Genomic DNA, 17,879 nt, shown 5'->3' on the forward strand with positions numbered 1-17,879 from the left:
CACTCATGCTCTTTGTAACACACTGAGGGTATGGTACAGAAATTGCCTTCGTATCAACTGAACCCAGGCTTTTGAGCCTCAGCTGACGATTCCACACAACAGACTATACCTGCTCCATTCAAATAACTTTCAGCAATATAAGCAACATTAATCAGAACAGAGTATTTCTGGGAGCAAAATATATGGGTTTGAATTGTAGCTCCATGTTCTACTAGCTGTGTGAATTGAGCCAGCTTCTTCTTTTTTTTTTTTTTTTTTTTTTTTGAGATGAAGTTTTGCTCTTGTTGCCCAGGCTGGAGTGCAATGGCGTGCTCTTGTGAGCCAGCTTTTTAACCAAACTTTTCAAGTTCTTTATTACATTAAGTAGGTGTTAACGAACTCATTGGATTCTTCTGAGGATGAAATACCATAATGTATGTAAATTTCTTAACTCAGTATTGAGCACATACTAAATGCACCCCCCAAATCAGACTTTTTAATATAAAGCTTGATCAATATTTTATCTATCCATTATTAATGATTTAATATAATTGCATTAAAACAATATTTTATTGAAGAAATAAAGAAATAATGTACATTTACATGTGCAATCAACTAAATTACATAAAATGTAACTCTAAAATATCTGAGCCCTTGATTCAGAATCATTAGTTGGTTATCAACACTTTAGAATCTGTAAAATATACATAAACATGTTTGCTATCTTTATAGTTTCTATGCACATTTTCACTTGGAGTAGAAAGGTTAATACAATGTGTACAACTGTAGCATTTTGTATTATCTTCTTATTTTCTTTCACTTTTGATTACTTAAAAAAATAAAATCAAGCAAAAAATAAATTTTGTCTAATCTTAAACTATCTGGTCTTTCTTTTAATTGTTCATGCTTTGACAGTCTTAATTCTATGACTAAGATGTACAGCTATTAATTCAAGATTACATGTCTATCAAGAATCTTTTGCTATGTTTTGATGCTCTTTAGGGAATTTAAAGGTAAAAGTTAGGCCTATCTTTCCATCACTCTCAATTGAACTTTATATATAATCTTATTTGAGTTTAGTTAGATCTGTTCAAAGAAATTTTATTTTATGTTTGAACACATAATTAAGGCAGACAAGCACAAAGACGACACTTCCCCTCTGTCCTGTGGCATCAGCAAAACTCAGTTTATTCTGGAATGTGCAAAGTTGAAAATTATAAGTAAGTGTAGTCTAATTCCATTTTTAAGGAAGGTAATATTTTGTAATTCAATGTTTAATGTTGCCATGAATAAGGTGAAAAGACTGGGCAAGTTTGCTATTCATTTTAAAACTAAATTATCCCATGCCTTTCTAAACCACATTTTCGAATTCCAAAATGGTTGGTATCTATTGCTAGTAAAAGAATGAGTGACACTTAGACCAATGGAACAGGATAGAAATACCAGAAAGAAATCCATGCATTTACTCTCAATTGATTTCCAACAAATATGCCAAGAACACACAATGAGAAAGAACAGCCTCTTTAGTTAACTGTGCCGGGGAAACAATATTTGTATGCAGAAGAATGAAATTAGACCCTCATCTCGCACCATATATAAAAATCAACTTATAGTGAATTAAAGACTTAAACGTAAAACCAGAAACTGTAAAACTACTAAGAAAAAATGTAGGGGAAGAGCTCTACGACATTGATTTAGAAAAATATTTTATTGGATATGGCCCCAAAAGCATAGGCAACAAAAGCAAAAATAAACAAATGGGATTACATCAAACTAAAAAGCTTCTACACAGCCAGTGAAACAACAAAATGAAGAGAAAGCCTGGGAATTGGACAGTATATTTGAAAACTATGCATCTGATAAGGGATTAATAGCCAAACTCAAAAAATTCAATATTAAGAAAATAAATAATCCAATTAAAAGTGAGCAAAATAGACATTCCTCAAAAGAAGACATACAAATGGCTAACAGGTACACGAAAAAAACGTTCAACATCACCAATCATTAGGGAAATGCAAATTAAAACTACAATGAGATATCACCTCATACATGTTAGAACAGATATAAAAAAGACAAAAGGTAAGTGTTGGTGAAGATGTAGAGAAAAGAAAAACCTTGCAGACTGTTGATGGACTGATAAATTAGCACAGCCATTATGGAAAACAGTATGAAGGTTATTCAAACAATTAAAAATAGAACTACCATATGATCAAGCAATCTCACTATTGGTTGTATATCCAAAGGAAATGAAATCCATATGTTTAAGAGCATCTGTACTCCCATGTTCATTGTGGCATTATCCACAATAGCCAAGATATGGTATTAGCCTAAATATCCATCAGTGGATGAATGAAGAAAGAAAATGTGCTATATATACACAATGAAATACTATTCAGCTTTTAACAAGAAAAAAACACCTTGTTTTTTATGACAATGTGGGTGAACCTGGCACGTGTTAAGTGAAATAAGCCATGCATAGAAAGACAAATACTGATCTCACTAATATGTGGGGTGTAAAAAAGTTGAACTCACTGAAGTAGAGAGTAGAATGGTGGTTACCAGGAGCTGCAGAGATTGGACAGATTTTAGTCAAGGTTATAAAATTTCAGTTAGAAAGAAGGAATAAGTTCAAGAGACCTGTTGTGACTCATGGTGATTACAGTTAATAACAATATATTGTATATACTTGAAAATTGTGGCCGAGCACAGTGGCTAACACCTGTAATCCCAGCACTTTGAGAGGCCGAGGCGGGAGGATTGCCTGAGGTCAGGAGTTCAAGGACAGCCTGGTCAACACGGTGAAACCCCATCTCTACTAAAAATACAAAAATTAGCCCAGCGTGGTGGCAGGTGCCTGTAATTCCAGTTACTCAGGAGGCTGAGGCAGAAGAATCTCTTGAACCTGGGAGGCAGAGTTTGTGCTGAGCTGAGATTGCACCACTGCACTCTAGCCTGGGTGACAGAATGAGACTTTATCTCAAAAAAAAAAAAAAAGAAAATTGCTAAGAATAGATTTTAAGTGCTGTCACCACAAAATAAGTATGTGAAGTTAAATAGCTTGATTTAGTCATTCCACTATGTATTTCTATATCAAAACCTCATGTTGTACATTATACAATTTTTGTCAATTAAAAATAAAAAAATAAATTTCCTCAATTGTCTTCAAAAAGAAAAAAAAAAGAGAGAATGTGTATTGACTCCTGGTTCCACTGACTTTGCCTTTCCACCTGGGAGAAGTCTAGCCATTGCTTTCTGTTTCCCCTGTCCCAGGGCTGCAAATCTTTCTTCATTGAAGTTTTCAAAATTTGTTATAGTAACTACCTGAATGAAGACAGCTCAGGTAAAGTAAAATTAATTACCGTGATATTTATAAGCTAGAGAAACTGCAAATTTAAAATAAAAACAACAAAATTCACAGAAGTAGAAGTGATACAAAGACTTCATTTTCTTTTGAATTTTCATCTTAAACTAAAAAAAAAAAGGGTATCTATTGTGTACTCTTTTAACAGGATGCTTACTTCTAACACACAGAGCACGCATGGCATAAAAGTCAGAAATTTCTTCAAGGAGTGAGTCACAAATGGAGACAGCTTTCACACTAGCTTCTCTTCCTGTGTACTTTGCATTTTAATAATGTCAAGCATTCTCCTATGAGGCTTGCTTCCTCCAAACTTTTCGCTATTAAACTATAGGTCGGGGCTAAAGTAAACAGAGCTGTCAAACTTACATGATAAGCGATTTCCTGAAGTTGGCAGGGTTTAAACTTTCAAGACAAAGCTAGTAGCATCAAGGTAAACATGAAGGTTTTTGATTTGGATACCAATCTCTAGGAAGGCATTATGGACTTCCTCAATTACAATGTCGAAACCACCTCCACCGCCCAGCTGAGAAGTTGCGAAATAGAATCAACTTACTCCTGATTATCTCAGCCAGCAATCAAGACTTTCTCGCCTGGGTTTGTTTTAGCCTCCAAAGACTAATGGGACAAGTCTCAACAAGGAGGAGCTATGGGCTTGGATACCAGGGTGGAGAATTTTACAGATGGGTGCACAGAAACCATCACTGGCAGGACACTTGGGAGAGACCTGGAGGCTGTGGTGACACCCTGCTTGCTGCTTCACTCTTCAGAAAATGGTCATCGTTTGCAGGCTGGAAATGCAACATGCATCCTTTCACATCATTGTTCGTCACACACCTAAATCTTGCACTTTATACAACTGTCAGACATTTTAGCTTTCCTGTGGTCTATTTTGGTTTTGGAAGGGCCTTGCAATTCAAGGTATATTTAGTAAAGGTTCACTTTTATTTTCACCAAACTACTAGCTTTATATCTAAAGATGGGTTTGAAGGTGCCAACAGAATGTTTTTTGCCAGGTGGCAAAGGTGGCCTATTTCTCTGGTGTGGAAGCCCTGGCGTTGTCACCTCATCGCAAGCTTTGGAATGAAGCTGATCATCGATAAAAAGAATATCAAAAATCAGTTGGAGGGTTGGAAGAAAATCAAGTTTTATCTGCTCGTAGGAATCAGTGTCAGATTTCCGAGCTCTTCAGAGCACAAAGATATTTGGACTTGAAGAATAAATACTCAAGAGAGGAAAGGAGGAGGGGGTGATATCAGAACTGTTCTGACATCGGGAGAGGAAACGTCAAATCTGTACAGCGGAATCAATGGATGGGAAAAAACATTTTCAATGTTACTGTCTTATTGAAGGTAGTTTATTGCCAAGGTCCAAAGTTAAATTTCCAGTAAGGAATCTGATTTGTGCTGAACAACTCACAAACAAGTGCCTCTGAACAACTCACAAACAAGTGCCTATGATTCTCATTCAAGTAAATGAAATTTAAAGACAACAGAGTAATGTCTTGTAGAAATTACTTAGATGAAATTATTTAACTTAAATGAAACACATGGCTATTTCTCTTCTTTTATTCTCCATTGTGGTTTCCATAGCTGTATAATAACATTAAGTAGGAGAGGAAAGAAAGTATGGTACTACTGTGGATCTTTCAGGGTACAAGAGAGATTACAGACGAAGATGATTTTGAAAGTTTAACGAATGATTTGTAATTTTGCCCCCTGAAATTCTAGTAATGACTGATGAATACTTAACATACAACCATTTTCCAATTGTACAAAAGTGAACGTACTTAAGGTATAGTTTAAGGATAATAAAATTAGAAAGGAATGCAATAATTTAGAGCTTTTATCACAAATAATAGTTTAGATTGAAGACAATCTAATCGACGTGTGATTCTGGGAAGTTAGAATGTGCTTCTAAAATGAGATGTTTCTTTTGAGAAGTAAAATCTTGATCTATAGCTTGTGAATTTTATCTTTTCCCATGATAATAACTGAGGGAGAGACCAAAGGGAGAAAAGCAAAGGTACGTTTCAGTTGACAGCGTGCCAAATATACAGTGATTCACAGCGTCCTAATCAGACAGGAGTGACATCTTACTGAAAAATAAGGTTCACCCCACCCACCCTGGAAACTGTTCTTTGTTCAAGCTCAGCACACTGAAAACTACGTTCCAGACATGTCACCATCCTCATTCTGGGTTGGCAAGGAAATTATATAAAAATGCTGACCAAAGCAAGGGTTAAATCATTATATGACTAAGCCTGGCCTTTCAGATAGATTCGGTTGTGAGTGTGGTTGCTTTTTTGTTTGTTTTTTTAATTCAAGGATTAAGCTCATTTATTTATGGCTTTTTAATTTGTTCCAGGTTTTCCTAGCAATTTATATAGCCCATGTGCTTTTGATGAAAATCATAATCAACATTTCTATTTCACATCTAATTCTGTAGGTTACATAGGTTAAATAAATTTATGGCTTCAGTGAACTTAAAAAATCACCTCATCTAAATCCCACATTTTATAGATGAGCATATGGAGGCCTTATCTACCAATCATGTAGCATTGGACAGTATTATATTGTCAGAACAAAAACCCCTTCTCCTCTACATGTACTCTGATTTTCAAGAACAGAGTTATTTCATGAGCTGTAGAAGATGAATATGCTTTGTGAATTATTGCTAATGAAATCTGCAGAAAAGATTAGACATTTGGGTTTAAAGTCACGGTTTCCTAACATGGCTGTGTATCTCAATCACCCAGGAAATTTTTAAAAAAATTAACAAAATGCAACAGTTAAAGGATCCAACACAGACTTACCTGACTCAGAATTTGTTAAGGTTGGACCCAATAATTAATATACTTAAAAAACTCCGCTGGGTACGGTGGCTCATGCCTGTAATCCCAACATTTTGGGAGGCCGAGGCAGGTGGATCACCTGAGATCAGGAGTTCGAGGCCAGTCTGGCCAACATGGTGAAACATCGTCTCTACTAAAAATACAAAAATCAGCTGGGTGTGGTGGTGGGCACCTGTAATCCCAGCTACTCAGGAGGCTAAGGCAGGAGAATTGCTTGAACCTAGGAGGTGGGGGTTGAGGTGAGCTGAGATTGTACCATTGCACTCTAGCCTCGGCAACGAGAGGGAAACTCCATCTCAAAAAAAAAAAAAAAAAAGCCAAAAACTAAACTAAACTGAACAAAACAAAATAACTCTTCAAGTATTTCTGACATAGTAAGTATGGATCAATGTTTGAGAAAACACTGGGTGTTAAACAGGCACATGTTTACTTTCCACGATGGCTGGATAGAAAGTAGGCTAAAGTGCCTAGCTAAAGTATGTAACTACATAAAGTATGCAAACATAAATTTTAGCTTGGAGAAACTTCAGTAATTTTCCATTCAAGCTGTGTCTGTGCAGGCTCTCTGTTGTCACTATTTTATTTATGGCATATATAAGAGAGCCTCTGAATTTCTGATAGGAAAAGGCCTGCTCATTTGCATTTTTTTTCTTCCTTTCTGAGACAGGGTTTCACTCTGTCACCCAGACTGGAGTGCAGTGGTGCTATCTTGGTTCACTGCAACCTCCACCTCTCCAGTTCAAGTGATCTTCCCACCTCAGCCTCCTGAGTAGCTGGGACCACAGGAGTGTGCCACCATACTTGGCTAATTTTTGTATTTTTCTGTAGAGATGGAGTTTCACCATGTTGCTCAGGCTGGTCCTGAACTCCTAAGCTCAAGAAATCCACCCACTTTAGCCTCCCAAAATGCTGAAATTTTAGGTGTGAGCCACCGTGCCCAGCCACTCATTTACTTTTTATGTAGGAATTTACAACTGACTCTATGACCAAAATAACTGTTGAAATATTTGAAAATAAAAACTTAGTGTTTTGATTAAACCCAGAATAAATGACCAATAAGAATTAATGGAAGCTACATTTTTTTAAAGTAATAGCATGAAGATCTCTGTTGTTGCTTCGTGTCCATGAATAACATAATAAGACAGAGACCACAGCATCTTTTCTTGGTCCATGTTATTGATCAAATGGCAACTATTGCCTAATGGGTATAACACAAAATCACAGGCTAAGTTTGATATATTGGGGGTACATTTCACGTAGGATTTTATAAACACTGGTATCCCAAGACTCTTTCCTTTCTCCTCCTAATTGTGTCCCTGCTCATCACTTCATTGTGCAACATAATTAAAAGTCTGAGAGAAGATATTTCTGATCATGTTACTTTTTTATATCACTATTAGGCCAGAGCCCAAAACCTTGGTCCCCAAGGACATTTATTAGTCATAGTGGACAACTAGAGTTTTCTCTCCTTAATGCTCTTTTGTTTTCCTGGAGGCAGCACTGACCTTCCTCTAAGAATCCATCCTCCCTTCCTTTTCACCTCATATTTTTAGAGGGAGATCTTAATCATAAAAATCTCATTGAGTCACAGGGATAGACACATGACTCAAAAATGGCTGCACAAAGTTTTCTTGAAATTACTTAAAATGGCCATTAAAAAGAAAAAAGTTTCACTTCTCTGCTGATGAAGGCACAACTTCATCTTCTGTAGAAGATAGTGAAGGTGAACAGAGGGACAGAAAGAGGGCCAGAGAAGTGCCTGGCAGTGTTGGTGTCCCTTCCACAGCATCCATTGAGCCTCCTGTCCCCTCCCTGCAATTCTTTGCTTCTGTAAATCAATAAGTTTTTCTTTTTGGTTGCAGTTAGTTCAGACTGAGTTTCTGTAACTTGGAACCAAAAATTTTAAATAAACAAAGAACCAAGATGCTGTGGTTTCACATACTGTTCATGGAAAATTCACATTATTTGCCTTTCTTGCGTAGTGCACTTGTTAGGAAGAGGAGGGTGGCAGAAGCAATTTTATCTGGTTATTCGCTGGATAAATAAGAAGCAAAGACAACAACAATAAATACCTTTTAGAAAATGTAGGATTAAGCCAAGAGAAGGGCAATAGGGAAGAGAGTAAATCTCAATAGTTATTACTATATTTTGCATTTGTGGTTTTGTACAAATATAGATACTTGCATACTTCAATTTCTTATGGACTAAATACTGTATTTCAAGTTCAAAATACCAATAATTCTGGAAAAAGCTTCCTAAATAATCTAAATTCATTATTCGTATATTTTTAAGTTCTAATAGTACTTTAGATAAGTTTTTCTTCAATTTAAAAAGATTTTTATCTTATTGGTTAATTACAGTATTTTAACAAAAACTTCCAGCTGATTTAAAATGAACAATCTTTTTGCCAGATTCTGTCACTTTCATTCCATGTTATCTATAGTCTTAATTTTGGTTTATACTTGATCTAACCATGTTAAACAGTTTCAAACATTCAGACACCAAGAATACCGCAAGATGTCTTATGTTCTGAAGAATAATTATAGTTGTTTTTAATGTATCTGTATGTTTTAATGGTTGATCAGGCTTCATTTGCATTTTTTACTGTAATGTTTAAGTATATTATGTTTTTATTAATACCAGTCAAGTTGACATAACCTTTTGTAATTTCAGTCTCTGTAGTCAAAAGTTTGAGTCACAATCTGAGAACCAATGTATTTTTGTGTTTGCTGAATGTCATGTTTTTGGCATCATGTGATGACATGAATAATATACATTGTATGGCCACAGGTGATGCTGACTATAGTGCCAAGTTTGTATTAATGATTGGCATGGGAAAATCTATAGGAACATGTCTGCATTTCTAGTTACTAAGTACTTATTAGGCACCCACTGTATGCTCAGCATTTGAATAAGAATTGTGGAATAGTCAAAATGAGTGTAGGGCGTGGTCCCTTTGAATAAACATGCATAACACCATCAGAAAACACCAAAACTAAAGTATTCTTTTTATTAGTTTTCATTAGAAGTCCAGAAAAGGAAAAAAATAAGCTAGGTCTGTTTTCCTGAAAAATATCAGAACTCTACAATACCAGAATGAGGGACATATATAGGCAGAAAAAAAGCCTGGTACTAGACTAACCATCCATCCGAAATGGAAACTTCCTGTAACCAGTGATTAACTCACTCATATTTGACCTGACCAATGGCAAGAAACTTAGTACCTGGTGAGGTCCCTCGTGCTCTCTTAGGTAGTTTAACCAGAAGGTTCTTTTTGTGTTTAATTGAGATTAAGCTGAACCAAAAGTTTTAACCCTATCTGGTAGTTGGGCTTCTACCACCTGCAAACCATAGGATGGTCCTGCAACCTGACATCTTGTCAGGAGGAGCCAAGCTCCCGTCTTCTCATCTTATATCCTCCAAAAAAGGAATGCTAGTGTCCTTGAGGCTTTCTGGAATTTCTTGAAAATCCCTGTGTCACTGATGATGCTAGGTTTAAGAATCATCTTTAACTCTCTGACATTTCTTTGGCACAACTCACGTTAGAATTTTCTTTCACTGTGTTAAAGGGAGAAGGAAAATGAATGGATAGAGATTTGAACTTCTTGAGAGTTTACCACATTCCAGGCACTTTTTGAGGAGTGGGAGTTGGAGACCTTCCATGCATCACTGCATCTAATCCTCATAACAACACTGTGAAATGAATGTCATTGTCTGTATTCTTTGTGAGAAACCTGAGGATAAGAGGAACATTTCCTCTTCACCCACTGTGGTTATTTTCTTCCTTTTAAAGAAGTCTCTAAGTGTAGAACTATGCACTTCACTTAAGGTGATCTTATATATTCTCACCCAGTCCAGAACACTTTCAAAGGTGACAGAGACCAGTGTTGTAAATTTGTTCCAACAAAAGGTGTAACCTGAGACTGGGAATACCTGGACCTCTGATCATCATAACTAAAGGCCCCTGGGAGGTTCTAGCTAGGAACATTGTAACTTAAGGACATGGTCAAGTCACTTCATCTTTTGTTTGTAACTCTCATAGCCCCTGTCTCTATGCGTCGTATGAGAAATTATCATCTTATATCAACTTCCACTCAAGAAATGTTCTCCTTTTCATAAGGGACACATTTCCACCCAAATTCACTTGGGCTTCTGAGAAAATTCCAAACAAAAGAGGCCTTCTGTAACTCTCTCAGGACAATAGTTGAGAAGAAGCTCAGTCCTGGACGGTGTCATGCCTGCTATTCCTAGGGCTGGTGCACTTTCAGCCTCCCATTCACTCAGGAGTTGAACAAGTCAAGACTATTCTCTAGCCCTTTGCCTGGTCCTCTAGAATTACTATTTCTACATAATCAGGAAAAGGTGACGTTAGTGTTTGCAGAATCCCTTTGAGATCTCTTATGAAGATGATTTGATGGCATAGATTATTATTGTAAAAAACAGACTGTGGGATTGTGTCCTTGGGGTTCTAAACAATGCTCTCAACACCGTATGAGAAGATGAGCTTGAAACATCCACTTCCTGGTATCTTCTAATGACTTTCATTATTGTGGATCAGCAAATGTTTTGTCAATTCATAGTGAGAACCACTCTGTGTGATGATTACTTAACAAGGCACTAAAACTTGTTTTACATGCACAGATAGACTGAATCATATTCTGAGTTGGGATAAGCACTAACAATACAGGTAGAAGCTTGTTCACTTATATGCCTTCTAAGAGCCAGCTACCAAACAGAAGAAGACTCTAAATTTGTCAGCAAATTTATCCAAAGTGATTCCAGATTTGATAATGCCAAATGAATAGAATTTTGTCTAGTTTTACTTTATTATCTTAAAACTTGCAAAGCTTAAAAGGAATTCTAGTTATCTTTTTATGTTAAACTAAAGAACAGGGAAGTTGAAGTTTACAAAATAAATAACATTTTATACAATAAAAAGGTATAAAATTATAAAATTCATTGTGGAAAAAATACTTTGACTATTCAATTTGTCTATCTTCCTTAGTTTCCATCAACTTACAGAATTAGGGCATCATTTTTCTGGCTCCATTATACTTTTTTTTTTTTTTTTTTTTTTTTTTGAGACGGAGTCTTGCTCTGTCGCCCAGGCTGGAGTGCAGTGGCCGGATCTCAGCTCACTGCAAGCTCCGCCTCCCGGGTTCACGCCATTCTCCTGCCTCAGCCTCCCGAGTAGCTGGGACTACAGGCGCCCACCACCTCGCCCGGCTATTTTTTTGTATTTTTTTAGTAGAGACGGGGTTTCACCGTGTTAGCCAGGATGGTCTCGATCTCCTGACCTCGTGATCCACCCGTCTCGGCCTCCCAAAGTGCTGGGATTACAGGCTTGAGCCACCGCGCCCGGCCAGCTCCATTATACTTTAAATGATCTGAAGGTTCCCGTTGCTATGATAAGCAGTAAAGTTATAACATATCACTTAACCTAATAACTGATATTATGCTATGAATATTTTCATAATGTGGCATTAAAATGTATTTTATCCCATAATGCCTACTTCAAAAACAAAATACTTGATTATAAAGGTGAATAGTGACATGCTTACAAGAATATTTCTTATATAAATAAAGAAAGATACTTTAGAGCACCTAGAAATGCTAGCAAAATATATTACAAGAGTGGCTTAATGGACTTTTTATTTTATAAAGTTCTCTGCATATAGATTTATTAGAGTTGAGTTCATTATACCAATCTTTTTGAGGTATAACTTTGGTTTTCCTTAGCAGGAAAAGAAATTGATTTTTGTTTTCCAACCTACTTGTTTGTCACATCAAAGGAAAAGTGGAGCTCTAAGGTAAACAAGCTCATTATTTATGTTTGTGTTTTGGTACCCAGGCCTTTAGAATCTAGATAAAGTGAATCACTTTGCAATTATTTCATGACTATAAGCCACTATCAGAAGATTCGCTTGCAGAAAAGTTGTAAAGATTCACTTGGCAGAAAAGTTTGCAAACTTTAGCGAGCATAAATGCTACCTGTGGTGTTTGCTAAACATGCAGTTTCCTTCATCTCTCCCTTTCCCCCTTATCCCAGGACAGATTCTTCTGGTCTGGAATGAGATCAGGAATTTCAGGTTTATCAAGCACCTTATGTTTCCCAGTGCTTGTAACCCACTTGCTGTTCTGAGAAACGCTTGTCCAAATTATCAGGGAGTAGAGAAAGGAAATGTAAGACAAGTGTAGTAAAGGCAGAAATAGGATGTTTATTGTAACCTGTCAAGGGTGGTAGAAATGTATGGGTATAATCAAAACACTAAAACTTTATTTTCTTGCCATTTCACTTCTTTTCTTATCAGGTCCTCCCCCAGACCCACTCTCCACCCAATATGCCTTTCAGGTTAGACCCTATTTATTCTATCCTTCTAGAAGATAACTGATATCACTTTACAATGTTTTAACTTTAATAGAGTGCTCTAGAAATATGTTCTCCATCAACTGCTCCTCTTTTTGTTAGAGAGGAAGTTTAGTTCAGTGATTAAAGACAGACTACCTGGATTCAAATTCTGCCTCTATCATTTATTAGCTACACATTTTTAGACAGTCACTTTATGCCTTAGGTTTGTTATCTTTAAAAAATAATAATAATAGCATCTGTATCATAGGATTGTTGTGAGAAGCAAATAATTAACATATGTGAAACATTTATTTAGAACACGTTAAAGCTGTATAAATGTTACTTATTATTTGTTGTGTTTAAGCCAATGGACCAGTTACGTGTACCTGAAAACTTGGTGTGACACTTGAGTAGTTTTTTTTGTCGTGAATTTAGGGAAATAAAGAATATTATTTTCACCAAGCTTCAGGAACCATTGGCTTTTCTACCCAAACATAAATAAAAAGACAAATAGGCATAGTAATCAACTTAAAGAAGGCGTGAGAGAACTGTTAAAACAAGAACTGGGATTTTTGTAAAAACAAACAAACAAAAAAGCTGAATATCTTTTAGACATGTATAAAACAGTAATAAAAATATAATTTCAGAAGATATTCATTTAACACAATTTAGCAGTTATTATTAATAGCATTACTGTTATATTTTAAATCTAGGAAGATAGTACATTATCTTAACACTAACAAAGTTTTCCCAGCCTAACAGGCAACCACATCCTTGTATGATTTTCTGATCAGAAGACCTATAGGTCATTGACAGCCGTAGTGAGGTTGTCTTTGTATTCAGCACCAGAGATCTGCATGAAGAGGGAAATGCCATTTTCCAGGAAAATACCTGGCTAAGCCCGTGACATAAGGCAAAGACTTAAGAAGCAAGGCCTGTAGGCAGATAAGGAAACAAACCACTAACCTTATCTAATAACCTTATATTAGAAATACCCACTGAATTTAGAGGAGAATAGAGAAAAGGGCAAAGCCTAAATAGAAAAGAACAAAAAAGAGAAAAAATTGAAAATTGAGTGCACAGGCCAGAGTCTGAGAACAACAAAAGCCACTAAGAAATCCCTGGCATATGGTTGGGTAAATTCTGAGATTTTAAGAAGTATTTTTAATATTATAAGGCTTTGTTTTGCTGTTTTTGCTTTCTAGTTCTTACCATCCACTCTTACCTCTCTAAAACTCCAGTGAGTCCTGATACACCTATATATTTCTGTAAGGTGGTATTTTGGTCAATAAATGGTTAGGACTATAAAAGACTGAACATTGGCACACAAGGAAAGAACGACCTGGGAATTCCAGGTGGTGAGTTTCAGAAAACCCTGTGACAGGCTCTGGCAAAACTATCAACCTCATAGAAAGCCAGCTACAGGTTGTACTAATTTTGGAATGGGTAGGACCACTTTCTCTTATTCCAGTTTGGTGAATAAATAGGACCACTTTCTCCTATTCCAGTTTGGTAAATAATATATATTTAGCATATATTACATGTCACACACTAATTGTGTATAGGATTTTGCATAATTATTTACATATTATTATTTAAAACTCACAAGAACCTATTAGGTAGGGACTATTATTATGTCCTCATATAGTCAAGAAAACCAAGGCCCAGTCTTACTGATTTACTTGTCTAAGATTACACAGCTAAGTAGAACCACGATGGCAGAACCAGGACGCAAAGAAAGACCACCAGATCTAGAGCACAGTGTAGCACTCTTAACCACTCTCAGGCCTTGCTTGGCCTCAGAGACCAGAGGAGGATGCCAGCTTGTGGGATGTGTGAGAGCAGCAAAGACAAAAGTTCAGTGGAATGGCCTGAGAGTAGGAACTTAAATGATAGAGGTACAATAGGAGCCCTGAGCTGGGCACTTAGAGCCAGTGATGATGGTAAATAGCAGAGACATCAGTCCCTGGCAGTGCCAGAGATAGAACTTTTGCTCATTTCAGGGATTTTTGCTGCTCACTGGGGCATGATGTGTGTGAAGACCAGTTCCATGTACAGAATGCCAAGGTAGAGCAGAAAGTACTTATAGGTGAAACATGGATATTCCGGGTAAAATCAGAAAGGAAAGAAAAATGCTTAATCTCACTATTACTTAACATTATTCTGACAAGTGAAGTAAGGCCTAAAGCAGAAAAAGAGATAGACAATATAAAAGATTTGGAAAAAGAGTAGAGACAAATTGTTGTTGTTTGCACATAACATTTTAATCAACACACGACTGGGCATGAAATTAATAGACAATTAGACAATTAACAGACAACTAGAGGGTAGTTTATTAGTGTTTCACAGAAACCTTTGTGAAAAAGCTTTATAATTTATTTCATAGAAATATTTATATAAAATATTTTTGTTTGTATTTACCACTGCTATTACCACCACCACCACTCTTTATGACTACAGTTCTAATTACAGAATGCAAGTTTAGTCATCCTTAATAAATCCTTTTGCCTTCTTTGTAAGGTTTTGCATATAACCCTTAAGATATTGTTAAATGTAAGTGCAAGGTCTGGATGAATCAAAATGTTGATATTTAGAAACTAAGCAGCACTAGCTAGTATTTCAGTCTCCAAGTGAACCTTTGTCCCAAGCAAGTGTGCTAGGTTTTAGTGGAGAAAGAATAATTTAAAATATTGTTAAAATAGATGAAAAGGAAGAGAAATACATATAAATCAACATATTTTAAAGTATAAACATTACCAGATTAAAACACCTGAGAGACCCCTGCCCACACACGCAGAGAGAACACTGTGTCCAGGAAGTGCCTTTGTGGGAAATAGAAAGAGAAGGGCTTTCATCTGGCAGACACAGCTTCTTATTAGGACACACAGCTCGGTGTGAGAGGACCATAGCCGAATTTCATCCCTTACTCACCACTCCCCATGTACCGTCCTTATTCAGGGCACAATCCAAATAAATAAATGCAGCAAATTTGTTGAAAGAGATCTTATTGGCAACAACAACAATAAAATACAATAAAATTAGGAATAACCGAAATAACGTACATGCAGAATCTATATGAAGAAAATTGCAAACACTTTCTGATAAATACAAAATAATAAATTGAGTGTCATAGCTTGTGCTTGAATTGGGTAATTAAATATTTTAAACCCACCAACTATTCATGCAAATATTCATTTGCAGACTTAGAAACTTCCAACTAGACTACTGTGTTCTGTAGCAGAGGATGGAGGGATTCAAAGTGTGTTTCTTAGATCAGAAACCTCATTTATTGACCCTCTATTGACTACAACATAACCCTACAGAATTGTATGTCCTCTTTAACTCTTTAAGGTTGTATAAGCAACACTGCTTCCCAGATGGAGAAAACTTATAGGCACAAGGAAAGGGGGAAGAAAGGTGAAAGGCTGACTGTTTATCACTGTTTAGATGATGAGATGGAACTAATAATATTAGCAGATGGGTTTAAACATCATTGTTTGTTTTCACCACTGCTATTACTACCACCACCAACCTTCATCTCTGATTTCCCAAATCTTCTAATCTTGTTTCTTTCAGGACCCTGACCCACCAACCTAGCCATTCATCACTGTCCAGGAGTTCATAAATATCTGTAATTTGACCCACTTCTTCCACCATATAAAGTGGCAAACCAGTGCAACTGCTCTTGGCTTCACCCATTGGGAGAATTTCTCTTTTCCACTGTATCAAGGGTTGTCCTTGAGTGGGGCAATAATATGGCATCAGTCTATTTACAGCTACTTCAACATAGTGAACCAACTCACTAATGAGCCATGGGCAGGTGTTTTCCCCCCTACTTGTTGATCAGTTGATCAGAATTAATCCCCGTGGGGTTATATATGTTAGTTAAAGAAGAGACCTGAATGCAAGAGAAATAAGTGTCATGGGTGTCTAGATTATCTGACCAGATAACCTTGTGGAACTTCTTGGGCTTAATCCCTTATGTATAATTTCTATCATCTAATAAATTTTTCTTGTTCCACTTGGCCCTTTGTCCTGGTGGATTTTATGAGGCCAAATCATGATGGAAGGTCTGAGTTACATTACAGGGTCTTTCCTCAAGGAGACCAAATTTACCCTTCAATCGATGGCCTCTGGGTCTGTAAGCTCCCTGACATCTGGGAACTGGATGAGAAACTGTGATGACTATAAGTCGTCTGTTCAACACTTTGTGATAAAGTCTACCTTGATGGGTGATCATCCATCTCAACCCTCAGAACACTGTAATTTGTTAACCATCACCACAGATACAGATAGGTCCAGACACCTTAATGACTACTGTAGCCTTGATATTCATTAAAAAAACTATGCCAAACATGTATGGCCTTTGCCATTCTAGAATCTCATTATCCCCATTGTCAGTAGAGAGAGTGGCAGCATCTTTTACTGTCAACTCCAGCCTATAGACGACAACCACTCAGTCTCCTCAAAAATGCAGTGTCCCTGCACCAGGGCACTCTTCATTTCCTTAATTTAAATGGTGCTCTCTAGGCCCTCTCAAGGAACATAATCAGATCATGGGTTCTACCATGTCACATAATAAATTCATTTAAATATTCCCACTTCCCAAACCTTCTTGGAACTTCTCAGATCCCCCAACATCTCCAATTCACTTACTGTAGACCATTTCCATGTCTAAATTTCAAGGAACACTCTCATCAGTGTATTAGCACTGACTCCAAGTGTTCTTGTTGTGACGCTCAATTTTGAGTTACAGTAGAGTACGCTTATATAAAGAAATTCTCCATTCCCCAGTTTTATATTCTACCCGCTGTAGTCCAACACCAATTCCCACATGTGATCCAATAGTTCCTGCCAGTACAAACGGACTAACACTTGTAATATCTTTGTGTTTAAGCTAGTTCTCTCTAGTATGGAGACTGCATTTCTCCATAAGTGTGGTTTGAGACCTGTGATGGTTGATCTGATGTGTTAACTTGGCTAGGCTATGGTGTCAGCTGTGGTGACAGGTCAAATACCAGTCTGGATGTTACTCTAAAGGTATTTTTTAGATGGTATTAGTCAGTAGACTTTGAGTAAAGAAATTGCTCTTCATAATGTGAGTGGGCCTCATCCAATCAGTTGAAAGCCTTAGGGGCAAAGACTGCACTTCCCTTAATAAGTAGAAGGAATTCTCATATAAATTCTGCCTGAGTTTCGGACATGCTGCCCTGGGGAATTCAGATTCAAGAGTACAACAACAACAACTACAAGGCTGTAACATCAACTCTTTTTTTTTTTTGAGATGGAGTCTCGCTCTGTCGCCCAGGCTAGAGCGCAGTGGCGCGATCTCAGCTCAC

At 36.8% G+C, this 17,879-nt stretch overlaps 1 protein-coding gene across 14 annotated transcripts in view; it reads right to left on the minus strand.

Annotated features, from left to right (window-relative positions):
• The window catches only part of TTR (transthyretin), a 1,143,467-nt gene that overhangs the window by 386,969 nt on the left and 738,619 nt on the right, over positions 1-17,879 (minus strand). The window contains exon 1 of one of the 14 annotated variants that reach the window (XM_050768298.1): positions 16,367-16,371. The exons of the other annotated variants lie outside the window; for them this stretch is intronic. The gene's annotated coding sequence lies outside the window, so the exon portion shown is untranslated. Of the gene's footprint in view, positions 1-16,366; positions 16,372-17,879 lie in introns of those variants that run through there. 14 annotated transcript variants of the gene reach the window in all.

This window comes from Macaca thibetana, chromosome 18 (assembly GCF_024542745.1).
Source record: "Macaca thibetana thibetana isolate TM-01 chromosome 18, ASM2454274v1, whole genome shotgun sequence".
Lineage (NCBI taxonomy): Eukaryota > Metazoa > Chordata > Mammalia > Primates > Cercopithecidae > Macaca > Macaca thibetana.